Source organism: Lathamus discolor, chromosome 3, assembly GCF_037157495.1.
Source record: "Lathamus discolor isolate bLatDis1 chromosome 3, bLatDis1.hap1, whole genome shotgun sequence".
Taxonomy (NCBI): domain Eukaryota; kingdom Metazoa; phylum Chordata; class Aves; order Psittaciformes; family Psittacidae; genus Lathamus; species Lathamus discolor.
The window spans coordinates 111,409,290-111,435,375 of NC_088886.1; the positions used below are offsets into that span (position 1 = coordinate 111,409,290).

Here is a 26,086-nt window from a genome sequence, read left to right on the forward strand (position 1 = left end):
AAGGGTCTTTTTCAAAAATTCATGAAGTGAGAAGTGTTACTTTTTGTTTAAATTTTGAGACTCCTGAGGAAACAGGGAGGTAGCAGGGCTGCTATCAAATGCGCCGTCAGTTAGATTAAAAATCAAAGATAGGTTTTTGAATGAATGTGAGGGCCCAGAGGGTCTCTTAGACACTTTATGCCAGATGCTAGAGCAGGGGTGAAAGTATGCTCTGTGCCTAACCTGAGAATTCGTACTGCACTTTGCCTGTGTTTCAAGCAGCTTAGCTTGTTTGCTCACACGTGGTTCCTAACTTGAAATAATGATATTTCGAGAATACTGATTGAGCATAAATAAAGAACATTAAGTTCCTTAGTTCTTAAAGCTTTCTTGACTTCGGTAGAGTTATGGTAATTTGCACCCCTCCAAACTCAGCTGTGAAAGATAGCAGAAGTATACACAAATTCCTGCAATTGCTTTACGTCCAAGTCATCCCATCTTATACGTCGGGGCACTGGAACACAGTTCTACATCAGCAGGTATTTTAGCACTTGCCCTGTCAGGTAGCAATTTACCCACCCTTTTTCTTTTTAAAGCGAAACCAAGTACTAAGTTTGAGGTACTAAAGTACTATGTTCTCCACTTTGCATGCTGCCTGGGACAATTGTGAATGTTTTCTGCCATTTCACCAAACACCCAAATTGTCTGAGTTTTGAAAAAATTAAAATTCAAATATGTGTTTTACCTTTTCCCTTGCCCCCCTGGGCACTGGGGAGCAGCCATTTCTGGGGTGCAGTTCCTGGGGTAGGGGACAGCCTGGTGGGACACCCCTCTGCACCACCTCTGCTGTGTGAGAGCAGCTGGTTTCACCACAGATCACTGCCCACCGCACTCTGGGTGCTCTCTCTGAAGCACTCCACTCTTGTTCCAAATTGGAGCTTGAGCAGCACAGAGACCATCCTGGTTGGGGAAATTTTAGTATTTAGGACCAAGTGCTTGAGCCAAGGAGCCCTCACTTAGAATCATAGAATCATAGAATAGTTAGGGTTGGAAAGGACCTCAAGATCATCTAGTTCCAACCCCCCTGCCATGGGCAGGGACACCTCACACTAAACCATCCCACCCAAGGCTTCACTTCCTGAAAACTGAGCACAGCCAGGTGCATGCTGCAAGCTGTGCAGCTCCTTATACACTGGAGACATTTCTTTTCCTAACCTGCTGCTGCTCATGTTGATTCCTCACCATGTTTAGCTGTGCACCTTGCGCATCTTGGCACCTGCAGAGACAACTGGGTTTTTGGTTTGCTGGTTATTTTTGATAACGGTGCTTGAGTCAGCCCAAACTACCCCACATACACCAGGATGAGGCAAGAAGTAGAGAGGTGAGTGTATGTCTGAGACAAACACCATCTCCCCAGGTTTTCTGAAAAAAATGGGGGTAATACTCCCAGTCACATCCAGTCTGCAGCATCCAGTCTGTCCAAACCTCCTGTTTTCAGCTGAGGATGAAATAACTCTTAGCTTCTGTCTGAAACCAGTACTGCTGCCGTGCATGGTGCAGTTATCCGTTTTCATCACCCAACTCAGGGAACGGTTCAAGGTTTAATTATTCAGTATCTGTAAAGCACCTTGAGATCTGCAGATGAAAGACTCCACAGAAGTGCAAAGTATTATTTTTATTATAGGTTTCATGGACTGAAGTGGGGGCATGCTTGACCTGATAACGTTAAAAGCCTGGTGGGCTTGCCAAGCTTTAATGTGATCTCTTAAACACAGTATTAGTGGGGTGTCTGGGTCTGCACAGCTACAGTGCTGACGACATGTAATTCACATTCCCCGTCTGCTATAGGCAAAACTTCTTGCGCAATTACCACTTGGGATTTGTGAAAGAAGGAGATATTTTTCACTTTATCCTTATTTTCATCCATTTGTAGCATCCTTCTAAATATTCAGACTGAGTGGGTGTTTTCTAACACTTGACATAAGTATAGGATTTTTATTTTTAAAATGTTTTAAGGAAATAATCCTTTTTTCAGGCTTTGTCAAACATTTGCCAAATTAGATGGAAATATTTCTCCTTCAGCATTTACAGATGATATATTTGAGTGTAACTGATACAACTCATGCCTGTGCGTTAGCAAAATAATTGTGTTATCTAATTATATATATTTTCTAATAAGATTAACAAAGAAGATAGATCACCTCTCTCAACATGTGCACTTTTATATGCAAACACAGACACAATAGTTTATATGTATATTTAAGTATGTGTGCATGTGTGCTGTAATATATCTGTTTGGGATAGTAATGAAAGCTTATAATTTGTACTAGCTTAACTCATAAAATCACAGACCCTGCTCCAAAGGCAGTTCAATAGTTGCTAGAACAAGAATAGGAAAACATAAATAATTTTTCAAGCGAATAATTTTCTAAAAGTCAGAATCTGTGAAGTATCTTATTTTTGATATCAGGACTGTAATGGAAATATTCATAAAGGTTTCCCCTGTTTCAGGATTTCAGGATTGCTCTTTTTATGCAGTGGTGCAAGATTCCGGTCTTCATTATAATGATCTACGGTGTGTTGAAAGGACTGGCCGTGTTTAAAAGTGCTGCTTACTTTAAGAAAACCCATGCATACCTGACATTTCAGAAATATTTTAGACTGCAAAATAAAGCAAATACATTTAATGCAATGCATTCTGCAGAAGCAATTTTTAGGGGAAGAAATCCCTGAAACCAAATTGCGTGCATATCATAAATACTGCATAACTCATGTTGTTCTTGTAAAAATTTAAAAATCATAATCAGATTTAATATGCTGGATAGAACTAAATTAATTTGTAATCATGTGCTTAGTTACAATTTCAGCACGATATCCCAGAAAATGGTGCAAAATAAATAAAGCATTTCCAGAGATGGTCAAACTTGTGTGCTACTTCTCTACATAATTTTTTACATTCACAGCAGGTTACTCCATTGTGCTCATCACCATACGGGAAAAAACCTCATTCTGTATTTGTTAAGTCTTAACCGTGGGACAGGACAGACAGCACCAAATCTATTAGCATCTCTCCCATTATCCCTCTTTCATTAATTAGGTCATCAGCATCCAGGTGTTTGCTGTTGGCCAGGAACCTTCAAGAATTAATTGGACATTGCACTGGCCCATCATAGGTACTTGCACTGAAAATCAGCCAAAAGGCCCCAAATAGCAAATACGTCCTTCAGTTTTCAGTGAAACTCAAAGGAAACAGTACATGTAGAAAGGGTGCCTGCACCAGCAAGATCCTGAAATGTATCTGTAAGGGATAAGGGGTCTCCAGGAAGACTGGGGTGTTGTTCCTCTAGCTTGCTGAGAAGCTAGGCACTTTTCTGGGGGAAAACCTGCAGCTGAAGATCATTATCACAGGGGTCTCAGTGCATACAGAATGGCATTACCTTCCTAAACGAAGCAGGCAACCAATGAGATTAATCTCATCTGACCTTAAATACCCCTCTTGGGAGCTTCTTGGTGTAAGCTAGTCATCAAATAATCTTTCACAGCTAATGTAGGCCAAGTTATGCTTCTGTCCTAGGTTTGGCAGTAGCAGTCATTTTTCTCTTTCTTAATAGCTGGTGCAGGGCTACGTTTTTGACTTTCAGCCTGGGAACAGCGCTGATAACACCAATGTTTTTAGTTACTGCCCAAATGTTTGGTCTGACCAAGGACCTTCTGAGCCTCATGCTCTGCCAGGGAGGAGGGGAAGCTGGGAGGAAGCAGAGACAGGACACCTGACCCAAACTAGCCAAAGAGATATTCCATACCACAGCACGCCATGCCCAGGAGGTAAGGGAGAGTTACCCGGAAGGGTGAGTTCACTGCAGGGTGGAGTGAGGTACTGGTCTGCAGGTGGTGAGGTGTTGTATTCTCTTTCCTTGTTATTTCCTTGATCATTATTATTATTAGTGGTAGCAGTAGTGATTTATGGCTGATGGGGTTTAAACCATGACAGTGAGATAAACATAAGGCAGTCTTTCTTTCCTCTATAGGAGGAACATAAATGCCTGTTTACACCTGCTGGCTAACTAGAGCTTGGTGGGATGAAGCCCAGTGTTAGTGCTTTCAGGTGAGGGGGGCGTGTCTCTGCGGCTGGGATTTTGGAGCCTGTTCCATCAGGTTGCTAGGAACCTCTGCTGACTCTTGTCCTGTGTTATCTTCTCTTGCAGCTTGAATGTTTGGTGAGATTTGTGTCTTCCAAGGCTTATAAGCCTGTGTTTTTCCGGACAAGGTATGTTTCATCTCTTGCTTTGCGCAAGCATGCAGATCAGTCTAACAACTTCTATGAACTACTCCTTTTTCTTTTCTTTTTTTAATGTAACATACAGTATTGATGAATATTTTCTGTTTAGTTAGTTTGCAGAAAAAAGATCCAGCTGACCTTCCACCACTCTCATAGTGATTTAACAACTGCAGATTTCAATAGAGTTATTACCCATTTATATTTACTTTTCATATCTCTTTCTGCTTATGTGACACACATGACTCTTCATGCCGATCCAATAGCATCTTTCTAGTTACTTCTCCCCTAAAGAAAAGTTTTTATTTATGACTGTGCCTTCCTCCCCCATCTGCCCTTTAGCCGATGTCAATCCATTTTATGTTACATTTATGTCTATTCCACTTCCTTTCTTTCTTTAGACCTCAATCTCTGTACAAAGACCTTAATCTGTGATGTGGAACTTTGTCAAATGCTGTCTGGGAGTCTGAACACAGGCTGTCCACTGCAGGAAAGCAGAAGTCCTTCTTTAACAGCAGAGGTATGACTGGGCTGGGGAAATGTGGTGGGTTTGCTTTTGCAGAAGTTCAAGGCAAAACCAGCCCTGTGAGCCTCCTCCATCCCCCTACATCCATGTACAAATGCACACATTCTCTATGGGTTATTTCCTGCTAGTGCAAATCGCCTCTCACTTGATGTAGTTTGTTCTGTACTGGCAATATGACATTCACTAACAAAATAATTCCGCTAAAATTGATTTTTAGAAGGAACACTTTGGTCCTTATATTTAATCATGTATAGAAAGGATGGTTGTGATCTAGCCTTAAATATGCAACAGAATAACAACAGAGTTGTTCTTTGTGCCTGTTCAGGTCAGATGTTTTCAAATACATGATTACATACACAAACCAATGTGGTAATGCTAAAATCGACCCATATTTTAATTATCTGGCTAACTATTTTGTTTCTTAATTGCTATTTCCCTTGTCCACCTTTTTCCTAATTTCCTATGGTTTTCTAAGGAAACAGAAAGATAGGAATCTTAGAGAATGGAACTATGGGATGGGAGGTCTTCAAGAGCATGAGCTGATGAATACTTTCAGGTGGATTTGGTTCCTGATTTAAAATGCTGTTAAGTACATACAGAGTGTTATTTTTCTTGAACTGTGTTTGCAGGGAAAGCTTAAATTGAGGACAGGAAAAGCTGTGGGTTTGTAATTTTTTTCTTTTTTTTCTTTATTTTTTTCTCTTTTCCCTTTATATCAGACTTCATTTTTTTAGGAAGCAAATGTTATTGCATTTCTGTAGAGAAGCATTTGATGTCTATGGCATACTGCTAGTTTTGCCACTGCCAAGCATTTGGGAAGTCTCTTAAACTTTACATGCACCAGTATTTATAAGATAGGTGACGTTTATCCGTTAGTGTGAGCAAGAGGTTTTACAGCCTGGTCATGGGAAACATCTTGGAAGTACCAAGAACTTTGGTGCCTGCAGTTTCTTGCTAACAATTCCTTCTCTCTGACTCATCTGTGATTTATAAAAAACAAACAAAAAAACCCAACCCCACAACAAAACCCAACCCAAACCTTCTCTTAACTGACAATCAAAACAATATAAAAGAAAAAAAAATGCAATAAACAAACCCTTTTGCTGGCCTCCACTTCGTCACACCCTGCTCCTTCCCACACGCCTGGCCAAACAAAGGGAAAAAACTCAGAAGCTGCTTTTCCTGGAGCCGGACAACAAAAGCTAAGACCCAGCTGAAAGTGAGGCAATGTGGTACATTTCCCATTACTCATCAGCTAATTCTTCCTTACATTTTCAACTAGTTTCTCTTCCACACCTACATGAGCTTGCTTATTCTGCAGTCAAATGTCCCTCTCTCAAGCTGAAGTTGTGTGCTGATCGTCAGGGTATTGATTCAGCCCACGAAAATATGTTGCATGTTGCAAGTGGAATTTACCCTCTGACCTTCAGCTCCCCCTCTCCTGTGACCAACAAGTATTGTTTTCGCCTCTTTTCCCTTTCGCTGGTGAAAGCTGCTTTTCGCTCGCTGCAGACGCTTGGTGCCATGCCAGTGGCGGGTTTCCTTCACACCGCCTCCTTTTATGAAACCAATCAAAATGCAAACACACCATTTCCCTCTGTGGATGGAAACCCCTCACTTCCCATATCCACTCCAAACTCGCAGGCTGAGAGGTGAGAGCAGCGGCAGTGCTGTGAGGCTGTCATGAGGGGGTGGATCTAGCACAATGCCCAAGCTGGGATGTGTACATACACTTTCTGAGAACTAAACTACTCACTCCTTTATCTGGTGTTGAAAGATATGGACAAGGCAGTTGCGAAGAGCCTCATTTTCCCTTGCTTCATAACAAGGAAGTACTTAAATTTCAAGTACAGTCAATTTAGAAAAAAATCAAAGGCGATGCCTTTCTCTGCCTGTCACAGAAGATTGTCAAGTCAGATGTTGTGGCAGGATTTAGGAAAGAACTCAGATAAATTTATGGTCTCTAATAAATTTTGTAGCTACACAAAGTAAAGTAATAATAAAGGTAATTAAGTCTCATGCATCAAAATATAACCTGATTGACAGCGAAAATCTAGGAAAGAACAGTATGCCATATATACAGCAGAGTGCAAGAAGGGGCTGTGTTTGTATTGCGTTAATTTACTGGTCCGTGGAGGAAGCGGTATTCTGAGCTAATGGGATGTACGCGGAGCTTCTCTCGCTCGAGGAGCTGACAATCTAATTGAATTGCTGATTGCTCCCAGAAAGGGACGTGCAGGAGATGCAGTGTCTCCTGGCTTGGGTCCTAGTTCTGCTCTTTTGTCTTCCTCACTTTCTGTCTTCCTTCCCCCCCTGTCCTTTACAGACACTCAAATAAAGGCACAGCTGATTTCCACTTTGAACTCTTGGAGTTCTGCATGGTAATGTGTGCTGCAAATATCTTGTCACAGTTCTTCTGTAAAATTGGTCTGCAATTTCTGAAAATTTCACGTGTGTTGAAAGAAATAAACCTCTTAAAAGTTTCCTCTCTTGTCATAAGGAAGAAGTTCTTTTAGCGCGATGCTGTTTTGTCAGTGTTGTGCAGGCATCTGAAGAAGAGGCCTGGGAGGAAGAGTAGTTAAAACTAGAAAATGGCTCCAGACAATAATAGATCTCCCCCACCTTGCTCCTGAATATTAGTGAGGAACTGAGGAAGATCATTCTTGATTTGGACCCTTCCCCTCCTACACCACCTTTGACTTCTTGCAGTCACCCCATCCAGCACTGCCTTTTGGTGGATGCTGTTTTGCCCGGACTTTGACAGCACTGGTATTGATGCTGGATGCTCAGGGGGGCTCCAGTGCTCACTGTTCAGCTGCTTTTCAGGGAGCAGATGGAATTAAATACCTTTATTAGTCATCTACTTTTTTCGTGTGTGTGTGGAATTAGAGAGTGAAAGTGTAAAATTTGGTTTCAAAGCAAGATGAAAATGCAATATTTCATCAAGACAGCTCTTTTGTCTTTTCATTATTAGCCAGTAATCAGTCTTTTGTTGATGATCTTTTTATTCCCTTTTTATTAATACAGCCAAGTTAACTCCAATTTTTGCATTACCCTAAGTAAATGTTTTTTTTTTCCACCAACATACTTTAACTGTAATTTTGATAGTCATCCTTATAAATAAAAAAGTTGTTTATTAATATTTTGCAGATTAATAAGAAATTCTTTTGATTTTTGAACCTACTGCTACCATTGTTAATTTATGTAGCACAAAGCTGCTATTTTAAGCACACTTGCAGAACCCATTCATTTATCAACACCCGGATTTCTGTTGAGTATGTATACATACACTGAGAGAGATGCTGGATATAATGAAATTAGAATTAGTTGGATCTCCTAAAACTTTGGATCCTATTAAAAATAAATATTAAATACTAGGGGAATAGTGCATTAAAATGAAATGTAGTTTCAGAAAGCAGCAACAGGTAAAAAAACATACAATTTGCCATGCTATCTTTTCACGTGCCAGTATTGCTCCGTTTGTATTTAATTCAAATGGAGCCTAAAACTGTTTCTTCCAACTGTTATATTGTTTTATTAGGGAAGATGCTAGCCTATATTAGCCACTTATTAGATAAATACAGGAAACTGCTTGTCATTTATGGGTTTATCCATTATCATCTTGAACATCGGATAGAGTAGCCTGATTTCAAAGTGACAGCTGGTGGAACCTCTTCTTGATACATGCTAATCCAGGTTTTATTATGGAAAAATTGCCTGTGCTTCCAGAGAGTGAAAGGCAGTTATGAGATGTAGCTGCTGAGGGTGGAACCTTATGATCTCTGCTATAACAGCCTAAAAATGAACCATTATCTTCCAGGGTAATAGCATCCTAGTAAAATATGGACATAGGATAATTTATGGCATGAACATGTCAAAATGTACAGTTATTCTTACTGTCTCTTTCATGTGGTAAATAAAAAATAGCTGGCTCTCCAGCAACGCTAATTCATGTGATTAATGATTTTGTGGGAGTGGACAGGGGTACACCTCTGGCTGCAGCTGAAGATAATGTGGCGGTGGAAAGGCATATCTCAGCTCTCTGCTCTGGGTCAGGGAGAGCATTTGAGAACAAAATTGTGTGAACCCTGTTGCTGTGGGGAGTATGTGGGTCATGGCTGGTGCTCAGGAGTATTTTGTTAGCCTGGCTTAGGTCTGCTGTGATGGAGGCAGCACCTGAAGGCTGATAGAGCTGAGATGGACTAGGTAAAATTCCTGATAAAGTGTGTCCAAACCTCAGAACCTGGTTGGGAAGGACAATGAGGGGCCAAGTTTCAAAACCGGAGAGAATACTTCTTATTCTGTAAACCCCATAATATTGTGTCTCTTCTCCTTTCCCAAATCCAAACCAAGATAATGCAGCTGCTGCTTGTAGAGTGAAGAGGAGCAGCTTGCTGGAGTTTCAGCTCCTGGATGACAGATGGAAAGATCAGCTGGCTGTTTCATTGCTCCCCAATTATTAATTTATCACTGAATTTATTAAGAGTCACTAGATAACAGAATATTGTTTAATTGAGAGAATAATAGATGTTCTAAACCTTGCTTTTTCTTTTCTCTTTGAATTTATCAGACCTTGCTCACTCCAACATGCCTGTTCAATCTCTGATGTAAGTCAAACATGCTAGTTTAAAATTTGAATTAGAAAAGAATTAGCATTGTGTCATTCATACTTGACTCACTTTCTGAAGCTTAAATAAAAAGTTTTATCAAAGCAGAGGATCTAAGAAGGTTAAGTGCCCCTGAATGTACAGGCTCTTAAAGACACTTTCCTTACAGATGCTGAAATGAAACAGATACTCTCAAAAGGAGCCATGTTTTTAACAGAAAAAAGAAACCCCCCCCCAAATGTTCTTATTTCTGCTTTTTCCTTTGTACAAATTATTTCTATTACCTGTGGATCTGTTCTGAATGAATGATATTTTACTTGTCTCAGCTAGGTTTGGTTCAAAGCAGCATGAATTTGTGTGTGTGCATGAATGTCTAACTGCATACAGTGTTCTGAGACTTGTAGGAGAAAAGTTTAGTTTAAATTATGAAAGCAATGATAAAGAAAATAGGCCAGTGGCTTGGGAGAAGACTTAGTTCTGTCAAAAGTGGGTTTGGTTGTCCCCCCAAAATCACGTTTTTTTTTTCCAATTGAAAGTTGTGTTGACTACATCTTACATGGTGTTGACAATCACAGTTCAGATCAAGCTCCTTCAAAATGAAATTCAAGGCTGTAGGGGAAACCATCATTCCTAAAGTTTGGTCTCTGCTACTTGGTGCAACCTCCCTGAGTGTAAACAGTTTAAAGGAATATATGAAAATATATTTAAAGAGTCAATCTGTTCTCTAGTTGAATAGCCTGTTGTGTTCATTGGGCTTTCTGAATTTAACTAAGACCCCTAAGTATATTTGTTGCATTAAGGAGCTTATATGGTTGTTTAAAAAATTATATTGGCAATGATATCCCACAGTTCCTAGAGCCTGCTTTTTCTCCAATGCTCTATTATGCTACTGTATTACCAAGTAAATTAATTTTAAAGTATGTCCAGTGGAGAGGGAAGCTATAAATTAATACGTACCAGATACAAAGAATTGAATAAACACGCAAAAATTGGTGCCTATAAAATTGATTTTTTTGTCAGTATTCCATAACATGGTTGTCCTGCTCTGGAGGAATGAAATACGTATTTCTTCCCCATTGTCCACTTTCCTTTCACCATTAGAAATATTTCCTATCCATCTCAAAACTGTTAGTCACTGCAATCATAATTTAAGAGAAACATCTAACTATCTTGCCTTGATTATTTTTAAGTTTTTAAGTTGAACAGGAATCTACACGGGTGGCAATTACCATCGTTTTTCAGTGAAACTGCAACAGATACACTTAAAACTTTTTTTAAAATTCCCAGTTTTTGGAGGCAAGCTGAGAGATGTCTGATTGATCAACTGAGTGCTTGTGTGTACAGGGTCAAAAATGGGGACAGAGCCTGGTTCCTGCCCAGAGGAGCTGTGTGAGCTCTGCTTTACACTTGGAGGAGCTGGGCCTGGAGAGGTGACTGCCCTGAGCTGGTGGTGGGGCTTTGTTGGGGACCGTAGGGCTCCCAGCCTTTGTTGCTGCTCCCATCTGCACCTGGGACTTATGACAAACTGAGTAATTAAAACATTAAGGCACCATCCTGCTCCCCTTGGACTTAATTGCAATGCAGGGAGGGTCATGTGCACTGATATTTCTGAGGCATAAAAGGAGATTCTGAACAAATTCAGTAACAACCAGGAGGCACTTCTTTGTTAGAATGTTGGAAAAATCTATTTAGAAATAGAAAAAAAAAAAAGTTTCTTAGGGGCGTGTGTGTCCATTTTTTTTATTTTGTTGGGTTTTTTGTTTGTTTGGTTGGTTTTTCTATTTCAAGTAATTTTGGGCTCTAAAGAAATTGTTGCCTGTTCATGCACTAGTTAAAAGGGAGTCTAAGAATGTTTCTCCCCAGCTTTATTTATTTACTGGCTCCCAGCTTCTCAGTTTTATTACTGATGCTGAAGACTCTCCCTGCCTCTCATCGTCTAACATACTTTGATCTCATTGATTCATGAGCATTTACAGTTTTCTCAGGGACCACTGTTGTAAAATGTGGTTCTACTGCAGGCAAGAGCACTTGCAGCTGATACAAGCTGGGTTTCTGTTCAGGTAAATGGTGGTACCTGGAACAGCTAGTAAAGCAAGCTGTGTTTCCCCTAATATCTACTCAGTTCTCATACAGAGACGGCTGGAAGCCTCGTGTAAAGCTATTGGAAGTCCTCCCCAGAGGAGTATTTATGCTGTCTGAATTGAACTAGGCAGTTGGCTTTGATCTAGAACATCTCAAGTTAGCAAACTGTCTTTATGTAGTTAAAAGAGCAAAGTAAATGTCTCCAGGGTGTAATTCAGAGAGCATGAATTAGATAGGTAAAGGTGGGTGAACATTGCCCCATTTAAGTATTGAGGAAAGACCAGTGAGTGGTCCAGTTCAAAAAATTCAAAATACGGAAAGGAGGTGTAAGTACGACATTGAAAATAAGGTGAGCAGCTGTTTTCGGTGAGGTTATCTTTATTGTCTTAAAATCAGGTGAGTAGCCATAGAAGTGGCTTGAGATACTTGGAAAGGTGCTGGTTTAAGCTCCTAAGGAAGAATGGGAACTGTCTATGGACCATACACAGGACCAAAGTTTGCTGTTGTGCCCTGGGTTCCAGAGTGGCTTGTTGACTATAAAGCAGCTTCTTCACCATAATTGGGGGTGGAAAACCTCCCACGTGCTGCTCTTTCATCCTGGCCCAGCTGACAGCCTGGCCATAAACTTCTTAGTGCAAAACATGCCGTGGACTCCTATAAAATATATATTTTTTTTGAGCGTTGGGGATTAACTGTGTTGGGAAGCTGCCTACAAATTGATGTCTTAATACTTATTAATATTCCCCATTCATACATATAGTCTCATTTACTGCAGCAAATGTGGTCTGAGATGTTTTGTTCTGGTTTAAAGTGAAAATGTTGTGTTTTGTAAAAATGCTTCTTGTACATGTGACATATGTTGTTTTCTGCCTTTACTATAAAACACAGGAATCCCAAACCTTTAGGAAAGTGCATGTAAAGGATGCTGCTGGTCCAGCAGTGGCCAGTCGCAGCAAGCGGATGGGGATGTTGCTCAGCCAGCACCATTGTTCCCAGGGCTCTGAATTGTGACTGATCTCCTGTATCACAGGCCTATATATATAGGCACAAGGGTGAGCTAAGGATGGCGTTTCTGAATTTCCAGGGTTTTGTGGATTAAACTTATTTGAACACAGTTTTCTGTGATTTAATATAGAATTATTTTAGATCAAAAACTGGTAGGAAAATAGCTGACACTTTTTGCTGCTGCTTCCCTCCTCCTTTTTAAAGGAAAGAGCTTTATCTTAATTAAAGTTTAATTAAGGATCACGTTTGGCAGTACTTTTCACACCGATCTACACCAGCAGATTTTCTGAGGCTTAACTTTATCGTGCAGAAAATCCTCTTTTATTACTCCCAACCTGTTGTAAAAGCTGTTGGCACAGAGCTATGGCTGCTTCATTCAGTGGCCTTGTTTGCCGCTGGAAAATTCCCAAGTCTCTAGAGATAGCACCACTGTGGTTCAATTTAATATCTGTCCTATCACTACAAGACTCTAGCTCATTATTAATGATACTATTCATTAATTTCTTGTTGGGCTGATGTTGTTATTTATTAAAATATTAAAGAAAGCTCCTGAGACACATACATAATGAGGGACACCTCCATTTCATGAGCTATACCAGCTGAGGGAATGAATATAGCATAGATTTACCCACACCGCCATACTATATCCCTCCCTCATTAGTCCTGCTACATCTCTGAGTGACACTGTAAATTCATTTTGTGCACTGTCCAATCGGAGCCTAATACAAATGTGGGGCTCTTTTTTTTTAATGAGCCATTCCTATGCAAAATGAATTGACTACTGTCTAACTCATCTAATCTGCCTGTATTTGGGGGAAGGACTAAATTGCCTATATTTATACAGGAAATAAATAAAAGTTGACATATTTTTCCCTTTTCAGTCTTACATTTGGAAAATTTCAACATAATAAATTCTACGTTTTAAGAACCTGCCACCTTAGTTAACTAAAGCCCAGCATGACATTTAAACGCGTGATAGTTGTATTTAAAAAAGCCTCGACAAGCAGTTTGTACACTGCATTGGTCATTTGATGTCTTTCCTCACACGTTCAGGTATAGCCTGCAGAAATTCCAAGTACACTTGATGTATTGCTCACCCTTTTAATCAGGGGGATTCCAGACCGCATCTGCTTTGAGCATATGAGGCTGGTCAGAGTCCTATGAAGAAACTGCATATGGCAAAATAAATCAAATACACTTGTAATTAATTTAGCAATGATGTTCACACTTATTTTGATTATTGGAATAGGGGCTACTATTAGGGGTCCTTTTTGGCTGCATGAAAATGATGAAATCTGCATCACAATTGAGGTAGCATCTGAAGGTAAAGTTTTAATTTGTTCTATATGGTTTTTATTTTCACCCTGTGCAAATAATTACCGTGGTGAAGAAATACCTCACTGTTTCCAGAGGATTAACTGGGCATAATTGCAGCCTGTTTTCATCCCTCTTTTAATAATGGACCCTCTCAATTCACATCCCGTACAGCAGCTTTGTGTGGATCGAAAGCTGCTTCCAAAGCACTTATACACACCTAGAATGTCTTTGTACTGTAAATTTATAGTCATTTGTTTCTGAGGAAAAAAACATGTTACCTTGGTACTTCAAAGAAGAAGATACACGGCACAGCACCCCTAGTCCCAGTGAAAGACCAAATAACCACAGATGCCTGGCACAATGAATTGTAATGACATAGTAACTGAGTGCTGAGTGCACTGGTTATACGGCAGTGAAAATTTCTTTAGAAAATGAACTCCTGGAAGTTCTTCTTCCTCTTCTTCTTGTAATAAAATATGAGTTTTCTGAAGCGCAACTGCTACGTTGCTTCAGTAACATGTTTGAAAATTTAGAAACTCCCTTGTTTAAACAGAGTAAGTCCTTTATTATATGTTTCTTACTAGAAGTCTGATCTGGCTGCATAAATTAGTTGTTTAACTTTTATTTCTTTTCTCAAAGCTGGCACCAATGTAACATATTTACAGTTCCTGTGTTTGTTCATTTCTTGAATGGTTTTAGTCGGCAGCCAATCTGTCATTTGCAGATGAAGTTTTGGACACCCTGGCATCAGAGTGCCTGCAGCCATGGCAGTCAGGGTGAAATGTTCCTTAAGGAAGTTTCTAGTGGAAGTGTTGTCTTTAATGTGATTTTATAGTCCCATGTAATGGATTAACCACAGATCACTTGCATTGTGACCATGCAGTTAAGGAGCCTTCACTGGGAGCTTGACTGCACGTTTGTGATTTGCCTGTGGGGCTTTGAGCAACCTGGTCTAGTGGAAGGTGTCCCTGCCCATGGCAGGGGGATTAGAACTAGATGGTCTTTAGGGTCCCTTCCAACCTAAACCATTCTGTAACTGACTCTATGCCCTGCAAAGGGCAGTGCACAGATCCTGACCCACTCCCCATTGTGTCGAGGTGGCTGCTGGTGGTCTGTGCTAGCCTGGCATGAAATGGTTGTTCATGCAGCAGCTACGAACACAGTCAGTGCAGCTCTCCTGCAAAGAAAGCCTTTCCAGCAGGGTGAGATGCCTGCACTGTGCTGTGAGGCATTGTTATCCTTGGGCCTGGCCTGAGGGTAGTTAAATGCTCATTTGTGTGAGAAGGGTTTGGCTGAAATAGCTGAAAGTGAGCATTTTTTCATGCTTTTTACTGGTGTGGTGGCAAACACATTAAAAGTATGACAACCTGAAGTCAAGTTCAACAAACTTGTGTATTTCCCTACAATTCCATCATGTCAAATGAAATATTTCACTAGATAGCTTTATAAGAGATTATTTCTTGAAGATAACCCCTAATGAGGTTTTTCGGAAATCATGTTTAGGCTTTGAGGTGGTTATGGCTTCCTTGCAGGCGGATTCTCCATGTGTCTTTAAGAGCTTGATCAAGTAAAATTGTATTTTTGACAACTTGGTTAATATTCTTTCACACCATCAAAATCTCTTTAATGTGCATATAGAAGCTGTGTGTGACTTGGGCTCACAAAATTAGACGGTTACGGACCAGGAGGATCTGTGGGTGAAATTTTTAAACAGAGAAAGTCTGTTTTGAACCTAAAGTTTAAGGCATGCCACATGGCTTCACAAAGGTGTTTTGTTGCCCCTGTAAGAGCTGTAACCTGTGCTCTGTACTCAAAGTCAAAACTTGATATTATTAATAATTATTAAAAAGATTGGAAGGTCTGGAATTTCCCAATAGCAAAGAATAGAGCAGATACTGAATAAATCTACTAAAAGGAAATGAGTTTGGAATGCTGCATCCCTGAGATCTGAGAAAACTTGGGGGAGAAAAGAAATCTCTGCCCTGCAGCCTCTGAGCATTAACATCTCTGACTGATTGGCGTGTTCAGATGAGTTTCTTGTATGTTAAAGATACTTAGGCTTTGGTCATCTAAAGTAATAAGGGATTTTTGACTAATGGTCAAAATTTTTATGCCATTCCCTCATAGAGTTGTGGGGCTTTGGTTTGGTTTCTTTTTCAGCCCACGATTTGCATAGCACTGCCCTATGAGTTCTGAAATACATTATGGGTGGGATCCCACCCTGTATTTGCTAAATAATAATAAAAAGATATCTGCATGGTTTTGTTTAAATCATGTATTTTATTCTTTATATTTACCTTTTTAGGACATTATCAGTTGCATCAAACTTCTCATGCAAAAATGAGCCCCAGAATATACTTGTAATGTGTCATTTATGTATGTCTAGGGGCATCTATAGTCACGCAATATTCCTAGGCTCATGGTTAAAAGTCAGTAGTGCTAGAACTGTTCCCTGGCTCACCTCAGAGTTGTCTCTGCTATGAAACTGCCAGGCTGCACCCAGAGTCCTCCTCCAGCATCCGCGGCAAATCCATATCGGCAAATGCATTTGGAGGGCAGTCCTCACTGTGAAATTAAATAACCACTGCTGCTGCTTTCAGAGGGACTGAAGTATTTAGTACAGAGCTGTAATTAAATAGTCCCATCCATTTGATCATGAAAAATCATTCGTGAGTTATTCTGTAAGAAACCACCATAACGATATCACATTTTTATTTCAAAGGCTGTGATTTTTTTTTTCTTCCTTCAATTAAAAGTTAAAGGTTTTAATCTGAAAATATGTTGCCAAAGCCAATGGAGCCCTCAGCACTGCTATTGCCTGTGACTTGTGAGAAGGGACAATTTGCTGGAGGTCTCTGAGGCTCTGTGGGGAGGGTTAATAGCTCCTGGAGAGGTGGGAGAAAAGAAAGAATTTTATGTCTCCTGCAACCTGCAAGACTATGAAATGTTTCCAAGTGTAATTTTCTTGAAGTTAAAGTTGAGGTTATTAAGGTTCACTTAGCAGATAAAGTTTGCCACAATTTTCTTGGTCTCTATGATAAGATGACAAGATTTCTAATTTATAAAACCAGAACAGTATGTTGAAGGCTATGAACCATGCTCAAGGGATACACTGAGGTACTTCAAGCTCTTATCTTTCACATGTATTCTTATTTACAAGGAAATTTGAAAGCAATGTGCTTGAACTTCACTCAGTAACCCCTCAGAGTTAGTTTCAATTTGTCTTTGTAAGTAACTGTGGTATCTATACAACCACTATGAAGGACAGGGAGCTGGAAGGCTTGCCAGCAAGACGGCTTGTTTTGAGCTGTTGGAGTCCCGGACTTGCAGAGTAACTGTACCCGTGCCCATTTTATAAATGGTCAGTCTGTAGAAACCGCTGGGAAATCAGATTACGCTTGAAAGAATATCAGGCTAATGTCAGTGTAGAGAAAGAAGAGTGTTTTTATATGGCATTTGGAATATTAGTACATTTCTGACTTCATGACTTTCATTGCAGTCACCATTTTGGTGCTTTACAAAACATGAAGGGGTGCACGGTATGAATGCGCATTTATCTCATTACAAACACGTAGTAAAAGTACATCCAGGGTTTCTGGGGTGTGTTGTAGATGACGACAATCTCTTGACTTTGTAATGGCATTGTTATAAAAACCAGCTCAAAGAGAAATGTAAAGCTCAGTAAAAATCTTCCTCATTTTATGCTTTCCCTCATGGTTTACAGCAGAGAGCAAATCTTGCTGCTCCCTTATGGAAAGTGTAGAGCCCTGGGCAGAAGTGAGAGCATCTGAACTTCTCCTAACTACTACTGCCATGGGGTTAAAACACTACACACTGGTTTATACTACTATAAACCAAACCCATAAACATGTAATTTTTTCATTGTTTCAGATTTATTTGAGACTGAATAACGCATTCTGTTGGAATTTTAGGAAGGTGCAGGAATTCTCATGTTCTTTCCAATCCTCTATACACACACAGGTAAGATGCTGCCCAGTTAGCAGCATACCCTAACAAAATCTGTTCATTTCTGAGTCTTGAGGACAAAACATACATGTTCAAGATTTGTGAGAAATAGGTCAGTAATATCACCGCACAGTTTTAATGTTAAGCTTTACAAAAGTTCTGCCTCTGGTCTCCCTCTGCCTCCTGTCCCCCAGACTGAGGAAGCCCTCCTTTTCCGGTCTCCAGCCACAAACCTTCTGCATCAAAATTGCTGTTTCCATTTGATTTGAAGGACTTCACTTATGAACAGGGCACTGCTGCTTTGGAAATTCATGAGCTGGAGAATTAGCTGTGCCTGAAAGTTTTCCTTAATAACTGGGACTTAATTACTGGTAGTTGAAATGATGCAGTTACTTGTAATACAAACATGCCTACCTTAAAACTGCTCCTGTTGGTGGATCTCTTTAGGCTTTGTCTAGCAAATTAAGGATTGTTTTGCTCTCAGGAATTTGTAACTTTTGCAAGTAATTTAAGTCATGATCATGTCAATTCTTAATCTTCTTTTGAATAAACTAAACCGGTTGAAGCTGTAGGTCTCTTCCTGTGCAGCTGCTCTGCAGAATCCAGTTGTTCCCTCATCACCTCTCAGGATGTTCTTTTAATATTTCAACATCTTTTTTGAAATGTGGACACTAGAGGAGGGTAGGTTGTCCCATCAATGGTCTCACTAATACCATATATGTTGGTAAAGCCACCTTCTTATTTCTACGTAGTATTCAGTCTCCTGTCACTGACAGAATAGGATCTAGAGGGAGCACAGAAAGTTATTTCTCTCATCCTGCAGTTTTATTAGTGCAAGAGAACAGCTACCTTTCATACCAGCTATGTTTGTTGTCTTAATGAGGGAAAAATAGCCATTAACTGGCCTTAAGCATGTACTTGAATTTCAATAAGTGGTTTCTTTGCATAACCAAGAACACATTACAGATCAGACTTTGCAGCTACTGGATATAGGCAATTTTTAAAACACGAACACTTGATTTGTAAGGTTTTAAAAGCTAAGATGGATATCTTAAATTAAATACCTGATAATATAAACTCATCAAGTGTTTGATTTTTAGTTCTTACTGCTTCATCCAAGCTTAAGATGAAAAGACAGGCGTTAAAAATGTATAAATATGCTCAGTTACTCAGCCATCTCTAATTGCCTAATACCCTTCCACACATTACTTAAAAGTGGATCATGACTTAAGAAGACTTATGTATATTCCGCAGATAAAATTTATTGATTTCTTGAACAAGTCTCATGGTAGAAGGAAGCACAAAGACAGTAGTATGTCTAATATAGCTATTTAAATTCTCAGAAACACCTTAGTTTAAGATATAATGCAACCTTCTTGATCATTGCAATACAGTTAAATATTGAAAAAACACACATTCCCTCTCGCGTTCTGCAGAAATCAGTTACAAGAGCTTCAGGATGGGAAAATAGCAGCTGAGGCTCCCTGGGGCAGTCAGTGCCTACCTTGTTTTGAATCACACACATTAGAGGCTTTACTTGCTGCTGCAAATTGATTCTGAGTGTGCCTGTATGTTTAAATCCTGCCTTCCCAGTTTCAGGTGCTATCAGTCTCCACTAGGACATGGTCATCCCTGGGCACACCTGTTTCTGCTTTATTGTCCAGGTCAAGACATTTACACAACTAATACAGATTCAGATCCTTTTTGTCAGTTTTATATCTCTAGCAGCACTGTATTTCTGGCTTCTTTTCTTCTGTTTGCAACTTGGAATGGGAATGTTGTGTGTATTTTGCAGCTCAAGCCTTTCTGCTACAGTTTAAAGTTGCTTGGAGAGCACCAATAAAATAAGCTTATGGCCTTAGTTTTTAATGAGTGATTGAGTTGCAATCAGTACAGATAGAACCTGTTCAGCAGAGAGAGAGAGGGACATGACTGTGTTAACGTGTCCTGGTGGTTATTTTTTTTTCTCTTCTGTAACTGTAATATGTTATCCATACTTAAATTGGTAGGCAGAAATAAATGGAACCTCTTACCGAACTCTAATCTTCCTCAGTTGCACATGCCCTAGAGAATGCAGGGCTGCTTTTCAGGAGATAATAATTACAGCCAAAATGACGTTCTGTGAGCTTCCCTTATCTTAAATTAGGGTAAGATTAAGGTCTAAGGAGTCTGTTTGTGCTAGGTTTTTGGAAATATTGGATGTCTAGTTCAGATTTCTTCAGCATTCCAGAATATTTATTTATTGTTAAGTTTTTTCTTCTTGCTATGCTCTCAACCTCTTATCTTTTGTTGCTGGAAAAAAAAAAAGGTAAATGTATAAGTCTGTGTTTTTCAAGTTAAAAATTTGGCTGAATGTGTTTCAAAGTGTGGATTTATGTGTATAAATAGCAGTTCTTCTTCCAGGCATATTTAGTTTTGAAAGACATTTTTACCAAGAAAATCCATATAGATAGTAGCTTCTCTGCTTAAAGTAACTATTAATTCTGAAGTTATGCAAAAATACGTAGGTTCATATTCAGGAGGCATATCTGTTATATGTAGACTCTTCATGCCATCAAACTGTAATGCTCTCCTAAATTTTTAAGTTAAGCAACAAAAATGTGTAAAACTTTCAGAAATTTGCAGGAAAAAAACCCATGTGACATTGCCTATTTACCAAAGCCATCTGTATGAAAATCATTTTTATTCCCTTCTTTTCAAACTCAATGTACATACGTTATGTGACTGTAATTACGCTCCTCAGGGTGTGCAAGGCAAAAGGTGGTAGTCAGGTAAAAAACAACACTGGGAGATTGATGATACTGTGTTTTGCTAATACGATGCAAAAGATGCTAAAAGATTATGACGCTCACATTTGCCTGTTCTATTACTGTGGTCCAAATGTTGTTTCCTCAGTGACTTCTGAACTGATATTTCACTTATCTCAACTGTCTTTATTAAAAAAATGATTAAAGCCCCCCAAGAAAAATGAAAACAGAAGAACAAAATATTCTCGCCCTCATTTTCTATGAAACCATTTTAAAGGCTCTCAGGACATTGTTTTTCATCTTCAGATTAGAGATGTGTGCTTATTCAGATAATCTCTTCTGCATATATGATAGGCTAAAACTACCTAGCAAGATGCAGAAGGAAGATTGAAGATTTGAAGACAACTAATGTAGGCAAGATTCTGATGTACTTTTAATCGGGCAATAATGTATTATTGTCCTTTACTTTCCTGAGGATGAAGTCAGGTAAAAAATATTTAAAGATAGATTTTTAATGTAAGCAAGTGAGTTTGCTTGCAATGTAAGTAGATGTAGGTAATTTTGATTAGCAGTAACAGATTACAATAAGGTCCGCATGTCATTTATATCCTGATGTCAGACTACATTCTTGGTTCTCTAACATACTCAAAGGCCAGAAGATCTGTGTTAATCTGGGCTGGTATTTTGTAAGTCTTACTCAGTTGTCAGAAGTTCTTCAGCTACCTTATCCTCAGGTGGATTGAATTTAGTGGCAACTTAGTAGAGAAGAGCCTTAGTGTGGCTGGATGGTCTTCACTGCTGAGTCTCTGGTTCAGGAATGGCCAATGTTCCCGTTTTGCATGCAGAGCTTCCCATGTTATTTCCCTCTGCTCCAGGTTTCCACTCCTATTCAGAGATCTTCATGTGAGGCAGCTTGAGAGTGTACCCCTCCTCCTCACAGCTGAGCCTGAGCCGCAACAAACCTCCCAGATCTTGGAGAGCAGAAAGAAAACTCACCTAATAAGGAATGGGACACTTTGAATGTGTTGCCTTGTGCTTCCTTGTGTTTCAGCATCCTGTTGCTGACTGTGTTGTGCATTCATTCTCCTTCTCTGCCCCTTTACTCCCCTCCCCATGCAAAGGCTCTCCAAGAAAGTAGGCTTGTGAGCACAAAAATAGCAATTCCAGGACATTAGGTATTACTCTTACCCCTTTTTTATCATTGCCTGTTTTCTTCTTTTAATGAAGTTGCACTTCCATGAATATAACTGCAGTCAGTCACCGAATTCAAGATTTATTCAAATCAGCTTTTTATTGGTGAGGATATTCAGTCAGTCAAGGGTGGAAATTATTTTTTTCTTGTTTTATTTTGGAAAATTAATTGATTTTTCCTGTAACATTACAAGTGGTTTTGGATACTTGGATGAGAAGCAACTCTGCAATGGGCTGTTTGGTAATGGAGGGACGTGGTGTGCAGGGAGAGATGGTGGGAGGGATATACATCATGGTTCTTGTGTCTGCTGTTTTTGTTTGTCTTTTATATTGTGAGTTCTCTGTGGTCAGTAACCATCTTTGCTGTGAGTTTAGTGTGTTACACACTGGATTTCAACCCCCTTTGAAAGTTTTGGAATATCTCTTTGAGTCAATCATTTTGGAAATTGTCTTCCCTCAGCAAAGAGTCATTGATGTTATACAGTGGGGGAACATACCCCAAGATATTAATCTACGCTGGAGAAGAAGTAATAGCCCACTGATACAGGATACAAAAAACAGTACACAAACTCAAACTTTTAAAATAAAATTGATTAAGTATATGGCTTTCTTTCACCTTGTTGTTTGCTGTAAAAACCCTTTCACTCCTGGAATTTGCTAATAAGAGTGTTTCCTAGCATAATACCCCCTAGTCGTGCCATGTGAGCAACCTGATGGTTACTAGGCTGGTTTCGATCTCAAAGCATGTGTGTTTTTCCCAATGTAAGTTGATGGATTTACACTGGGAAACAAAACAGCCACAAGATACTGTAAGACCTTTTGCATCTCTAAAACTATCACCTAGTCGTGAGTTTATGAGTTGACAAATTAGACTGGGTGCAGGTGGAAGGAAAGTAAGTCAGTGATTCTGATGGAATTAGGAATGGAATGCCTAACGCCATTGGTATTGTTTCAAAGACACTGTGGTATCCCTTTCTACCTTTGAACCCCTTGGTCTGCTGTGGTAGTAACGTACTGAGATTCCCACCGTCCCATGGGTCACTGTTTAAGCACTCTCCTGTGGCATTGGTCACCACTGTTTTGGTGGTGCTCATCTAGTTCACAGTAGATGGGTTGGCTGTGGGTCAGATCCAGAGGCAAAGGCACTTCTGGACAGAGGAGTCCCAGAGAGCTGAGGTAAGCTGGTTCATTTGCAGCCTGTAGTTTGCACAGTCACTAAGACGTCTCAGCTTTCTTGGTCATCCTTGCCTTGTTGCTACTTGTAAACTGTTTAGTGTTGTTACATGTTAAGCATTTCATTGGTGGTCATGATTTTCTTGATGGATTTCAAAGATGTTTCATTTGACGATGCTATGCATGCTCTGTTCCTAATTTTTTTAACTTTTCCTTTCCAAGTACTACATGTGAACGTTCCATCTTTTGTGACAAATATTAACTAGGGCACAGCTTAACACACGAGCAACATTCACTTCGGTTTCCTGCTCCTAATTTGCAGTAAAGTGCAGTCACTGAACAAATTGCTATAGATCCACTTCATGAACAACCCAATTTGAATAGCGTGTTTATAATAGATATCCCTGCAAATCAAACAGAAGTCACCCACACAGTATCAACTGCAAAATTATGAAATCGGGATGCACTTACATCACAAACCACAGTTTCTTACAAGTAACTGTACAATGTAAATTTAAGCTGACATAGAGCTAATTAGGAATTGCTTGACAGCTTGCAGTTGTGAATTTGACTGATTTGCTCTTTGACAAATGGATATTTCTGTGCACCTGGTCACAGATAATACCTGTATTTTGGCTGGGGTTCTTTTTCGGTGGTTTTTTTGTTTTTGTTGTTGGTGGTTTTGGTTTTTTTGTTTGTTTGTTTGTTTTGGTTTTGGGGTTTTTTAGGTGACATCCTTTATAACAAATAAATTATTCCTTTAAAATATGTAGAGATCCATAATTTCTCATTTTTGCAGCACACACCACCTTTTTGTCATATTTTAGTTATAGGAAAAATCCTAGAACTGAAGAATGAGCAATCTTTTCTGTTTCCTCAGAATCTGAAGAGCTAATATGCTTTAAAATTCTCTCAATAGGTATTCAATTCCTACTGAAGCAGGCAATTTTTTTTCCTTCTACTTCTGATGTTGGACTAACAGAGGCACTTTCAGATTTTCTCAGTAGCTTTGCACCCAAAATATCAGTGCCCTCATTTTGACTCAGGTTTGATTAGGACTGCTGTCACTTATTACAGATTAAAATCACATTCAAAGTCCCTGCGTTTTGAGCTTTACTGTAATCCAGGCAAAATCGCCATCACTCATCTGATTCTGCACCCCCTTTTTTTCTAAAGCTTTTTGCCACCTGCGTGGAACTCATGCTATCTGATTTTTTTTATATGCTACTGCCATTAGACTGGAATGATTTTTCTTCAGTTTGCTCAAAGACAGATTTAAAGGCAGGTCCCAGAGGTAGCAGAAAAGTCGATCCCCTAAGCTACTCAGTCATTGTTTGCTTTTTTACATGTAATATCCTATTTCTAAGCCAGAGTGTAATTTAAAATACAACACACACTACATAAATACATCCTTTGGAAATTTTGTAATATGACATTTAATGGAAATTAACTGCTTTTATTGTCATGTTTTGTTGCACCTCAACCTGAAAAATACATTTATCTATTTTATAGTATTTAGAAATATTTCTCAGTCTTTTCTTTTTGTCAGAGTTCCTTAACTTTACATCAGTGTAGCTGTAATAATGCTATTGAGCTTATTTAAAATATATCCAAAGATATATAATTGTAAGTACAGCAGTCTACCGAAGAATTAGATTTGTATCTCCTACCCACTATTTAGCTTTTAATACCACTTGAAAACACACAGATCTGTAGGGAAATGCTGGTTAAATGCTCATATTTATTGCAGAGCTGAAACAGCAAAGGGTTACTTTAGCCCAGGCATTGTAAGTACAAGCAACAGGACTCCATTGGCTTTAATTTGTCCATGTCTTTCATTTGATACTACCAGTATTAATAGCTTTGCAAGGAAATTCTGCAGTCATTAATCATAATAATTAATCAGATCCAATTATATTGCATATAAATGCGAACAAATTGCTGAAAAAATAATGATCTATCACCAACATGTCACAAGGAAAAAGGGACTAAAATAGTAATTAGAAGCAGGGATTTAGTTGTGTGCAAGTACTCTGCAACTGATTTTAGCAGTATGATGATCTGATGATGTAATTAGTGGAAAGAAAGTCTAGCAGGTTTTTGCAGCAGACAGCATTAATGACTGTGCAACTCAGGAAAAAATAATCCTTGTACTAGTGACTGTTTTCACATTTATCACTAATTCCTTGCTTTTCTTCAAATATGATTGGAAAAATATGGCTTCAGGCATTTTAGACCAAGTTTGCCTTGATACACTGCAAAAAATTTTGAAAACACCCTCAAAAATAGGGGTGGGGCAGCAAGCAGCATTTTCCTGCTGTAAAAAGGGTGTAATCTGGTATAGATTTGTACCGTTCAGTGGAAATATTCAAGTAGAAATGTTCCCCAAAGGGACCGCTATTTTAATTTCCCTGCCAGGCACTGTATAACCAATTTCTGTTAAAAGCAGCAAGTTCGGATTTATTTTTTTTATTTTTTTTATTTTTTAAAATTTCAAATCATCCTTGTGTGTGACAAACTGCTGCAGTTTGTCAGCTCTCACTCCCCTTCTCTCCCAAACCCATACAGCTATTCCTCTCCCCGGCTAAGGCAGGTTTTCAGTAGAGCTTTTGGTACAGCATGGCTTTACAACGTGCTCTGCTCTTATGCACAGTGATGATCAGCACACACTTAATGACTATTAAAGCATTCTTTTTAGGAAGAGCACTCCCAGATCTTTAAAACATTCTGCATTTGTCCAGTGCATAACTTGAAACAGTTAACTGAAGATTGATGAGCAGTTTTATGACAGATTCTCTACTTGAAAATAAATGTGAAGTTCATCATAGTTTTCAATACTAAGCACTGCACTTTACTGCCTTTGATCTCAATGTTGTGACTACTACAAAGAAATAAAACCTTATCTTACCTTTTCCAGCATCTACTGCAGAAGACCTCAATAATGCATAAGAACATCTGGAAGTACGGTAATTTCAGCTATCAGAGATAAGAATTGACACAAAACAGGTAAACCCTACAAAGTCATCATGTTGAAATGAGCTGATTAAGGTCTGGTAACATAAAACATCATGTATAGTGTTTTCATGCTTGCTACATCTTCCCATTTTATACATAAAAAAAGGAATGCCAATTATTTAATCTTTTTCATATGTTTAATAGGTTGATTAGCTGGAAGCTATATTATATTTTTGCCTAAAGAGACAGAAGTTACTGCAAA

The 26,086-nt window shown here is 39.1% G+C and overlaps 1 long non-coding RNA gene across 1 annotated transcript; it reads left to right on the plus strand.

The window, feature by feature from the left end:
* Positions 1 to 4,184: 4,184 nt before the first annotated feature.
* LOC136011186 (uncharacterized) lies at positions 4,185 to 25,869 on the plus strand. The gene is made up of 3 exons (XR_010611269.1): positions 4,185 to 4,246; positions 4,657 to 4,775; positions 25,787 to 25,869. It is a non-coding gene; the product is annotated as an uncharacterized LOC136011186 (long non-coding RNA).
* The last annotated feature ends 217 nt before the right edge of the window (positions 25,870 to 26,086 follow it).